Source organism: Suncus etruscus, chromosome 16, assembly GCF_024139225.1.
Source record: "Suncus etruscus isolate mSunEtr1 chromosome 16, mSunEtr1.pri.cur, whole genome shotgun sequence".
NCBI lineage: Eukaryota > Metazoa > Chordata > Mammalia > Eulipotyphla > Soricidae > Suncus > Suncus etruscus.
In genome coordinates, this window is record NC_064863.1 from 30,239,900 (window position 1) to 30,243,949 (window position 4,050).

At 33.9% G+C, this 4,050-nt stretch overlaps 1 non-coding gene across 1 annotated transcript; it reads left to right on the forward strand.

Annotated features, from left to right (window-relative positions):
• The first annotated feature begins 2,771 nt into the window (after positions 1-2,771).
• Positions 2,772-2,878, forward strand: LOC126033042 (U6 spliceosomal RNA). The gene has a single exon (XR_007504198.1). It is a non-coding gene; the product is annotated as a U6 spliceosomal RNA (small nuclear RNA).
• Positions 2,879-4,050: the final 1,172 nt, after the last annotated feature.

The window sequence follows — 4,050 nt, forward strand, 5'->3', positions numbered from 1 at the left end:
AAAATAAACTCCTCTGAATTGAGATTTGTTTTCTTTAAGCAGATGAGAAAATTCTGTGTCTGATAAGTCTCACTTTAGAAAAACAACAGTAACTTTTAATTTGTTTTAGGCTGAGTATTTTATTCAAATTTACTATCATTGTAATTAAGAATAATAACCATGCCTATCCAGCTAATAAATGTTATGGCTTATAAGTCACAGAGGAATAAAATCTAACATGCTCCAAGGTTAAAGGAGACAGGGAATGAAAACCTGTCTGCAAAAATTTACTACTGCACTAGTAGGAAGTGGCATAAAAATGAAACCCATTCCTACTCCCTTACCTCAAGTGCTAAGAAATTGCTGTTGGTTTATACTTCTTTTAAAATTCTGTGAGTCTCCATTTTACAGAAAATATAAATATAATGAAGCAGAGTAGGCATATAAGCTACTTATATGGAATGCTAACTGAAGCTTTCACAAAAGAATCTGATTTATGGAGATTTTTAACACTTGATAATTTTAAATATAGGAGTCATATATAAAGTCATATATATCATAAACTTTCTGTTCCATAGACCTGCTTAGCTAAAACTGTGAATCTAACTCCACAAGCTTTACATCCAGTTTAGAATTTATCTTAGACATTTTTGCATAAACATCACTAGAGTAAATCCTTCTCCAAAACATACACACAAATAATGTTCTCTTTCATGACCTTAATTTCTCTCAGAAAACTGTCTTGACATTTCCAGGCTAAAACTCCACAGAAGTTGGAAGAGTCAAATTTCAAATGTTGCCTATGACCCCAAAAGTCTAACAAGCAAAGTTTACTTCCAATTTTCTAACATATACCTATGTATCTGTCTCCCAAACCATAAATAATGACTTATTTTTCACTCCAGTCCACTTGACTTTGCACTTAATACTTTATTCATATTTTGAGAATGTGTTTACTTTGAGTTCGTCCTCTAAGAAAGTTTTCCATTCTAATCATGTATGTTTCCCTATAACTCTATCCAACAACATCTTTCAAACTGAAGTCAGTTCAAACTGATTGTAGCATTTGGACAAAGCCTAATATCAGAATGCACAGAAAACTAAGAATGATAGCAAAGGCTTTCAGTACTCATCTTTTTCTGATTGATAAAATTCCAAACTATTAGAAAATTATACTTTTTGTTTTGTTTTGTTTTTTCTTTGTTTTTCTGGGGGCCACACCAGTTTGATGCTCAGGGGTTACTCCTGGCTAAGCGCTCAGAAATTGCCCCTGGCTTGGGGGACCATATGGGACACCGGGGATCGAACCACTGTCCATCCTTGGCTAGTGCTTGCAAGGCTTACCTCTAGCGTCACCTCACCGGCCCCTATACTTACTTTTTTTTAATATGAATTCTTTATTTAAGCACCATGATTATAAACATGATTGTTTATAAACAAAACACCCCCTTCACCAGTGCAACATTCCTACCACCAATGCCCCTTCCCTCCTTCTCAACCCCTGCCTGTATTCGAGACAGGCATTCTACTTCTCTCACTCATTAAGATAGTCATGATAGTTGTTAGTGTAGTTATTTCCCTAACTAAATTCACCACTCTTTGTGGTGAGCTTCATATTGTGGGATGATCTTTCTGGCCTTCATCTCTATTTCTCTGGGCATTACTACAATAATGTTCTTAATTTTTCTTAAAACCCATAGATGCCTGAGACTATTCTGTGTCTATCTCTCTCCCTCTGACTTATTTCATTCAGCATAATAAATTCTACTTTCTAATATTTCTTAGAAATGTTATTGGGTGTTCTTTTCTAACTCTTGTTGATTCACACACAGAAAATCACTAAGATGAATTTAAAGTACTTGCTTTGTTGTGCATCATTTGCTGAAAATACAGTTTTAAGAAAAATAAACACTTCTAAAAGAAATGCTTTTCAAAATTCTCTAGATTAAATCTAGTACATTATCTGACTAAATGACAAATTAGGTAAACACATCACCATTTCTAACTGGGGAATTACTTTGGTGCACCAATGATTTGGGTCCTAAAGATAAAGATACATACTCTGAGATTATTTTATAAAGATGCCAGTCTTCCCTGGTGCTTTGTTGAAGCAATCACTAACTCTGTCTACTATGCACAGATTAAATACACAGGCTAATAAATTTTAAAGCATACTTACTTCTCCTTTGAAACCATTTTCCTTCTTATCTTTCTCTCAGAAAATGTTGTAAAAGAAAAACCTTCCTTCAAGAATAGAAACACTAAATTTAAAAAATATTTAGTTGCAATACATTTATATAATAAATATTTCATGACAATCTATTATGTATCAGATGTTATATTATGGAACTATACATTTTCTCTTCTCTTCTGGTATAACTAAATTTGAGATATATGTTTACTCAATAGCCACAGAATTCCTTATATATGTCGTCATAACTGGGTGATCACAACTTATTTTTGTATTTTTTTTGTTGAAACAATTATGATCTACAGAGTCCTTGATAGGATATACAATGAGTTAGGTCCCATCTCACCACCAGTGTCAACCTCCCTCCACCACTGGACCCATTCTGTCCTACCAACCTCTGGCACCTAGCCTTTCTTTTATTCCTTCCCTCTTAGTTTTATATAAAAAAGTGGAAATATGTGGTAAAATAGAGTAATCCATGTCCCAACGTTCTATAAAAAATCAGGAGCCCCAATTAGAAAGATAACAGATTAAAAAATACAATAAAGAAATTATGCAATTTTTATCTGGGTTTTCATGAACTCATAAAACTTTTACATTGGTGCTCACTTTGGCAGCACATATACTAAAATTGGAATGATATAGAGAAGATTAGCAAGGCCCCTGTGCAAGGATGGCACGCAAATTCGTGAAGCGTTTCATATTTAAAAAGAAAAAAAGACTTTTACATTGGAGGAGAGGACCTACCATAAAAGATCAATAGCATTGAGCAATATCATTTTAAATAAATATCAATGCTTTAAAGCATTAACTACATAGAATGATTAGTGGCTACCCAGGGAAATTCTATCAAGATGGAATATTTCAGCAGAGAATGTAATTTAAAGTTCAAATTTGAGAAGACAACTAGTTAAGGAAATTAATGTACAGAAATTTTTTACAAAATAAAATAGAAGTTATTTGGTAAGACTATATCAGTTTTAAGACTTTTAACTACCTTTAGTAGCTTAAATTTGACTAATAAGTAATACCTATAAAGACCACATTTAATCAACTTATCCTATTCACAGAAATATTAAAATGGAGAACATAGAGAATATGCAGATAAATCAGAATCCTCAAGGAAAACAGTGTTTTCTAAACAAGCTATTGATCTCAGAGAGATCTTTTTGTTTGTTTTTTTTTGTGGAGGACACACCCGGTGATGCTCAGGAGTTACTCCTGGCTCTGCGCTCAGAAATCGCTCCTGGCTTGAGACCATATGGAATGCCAGGGGATAGAACCACTGTCCGTCCTAGGTTAATGCATGCAAGGCAGACACTCTACTGCTTGCTCACTGCTCTGGCCTCTTGAGATTAAATTATTTTATGTAAAATAAGTTTAACTATTTAAAAATTTTGGTTTATATACTATGGGTATTTATTACATGACAAAAAAAAAGAGATTCCTTATAATTTAAAAAATAATCAGGGGGCCAGAGAGGTGGCGCTAGAGGTAAGGTGTGTCTGCCTTGCAAGCGCTAACCAAGGAAGGACTACGGTTCGATCCCCTGGCGTTCCATATGGTCCCCCAAGCCAGAGGCAATTTCTGAGTGCTTAGCCAAGAGTAACCCCTGAGCATCAAACGGGTGTGGCCCAGAAAAAAAAAAGAAAAAAAAAGAAAAATAATAATAAATAATCAGGTTGTCCTGAGCTGTTGAAAAGAGAAAGTATATTGGTATTTTTAGGGCAAGTTGTAACATAAAAATAAGAAAACAATAAGAAATAGCTATGATTAACTAAAGGCACATTATATTAGACTTTTGATATAAATAGAGCTTTCTCACCATCTTGAAAGTACTATTACTTTCCTTAAAATCAATGGCCGGAGAGATAGCATAA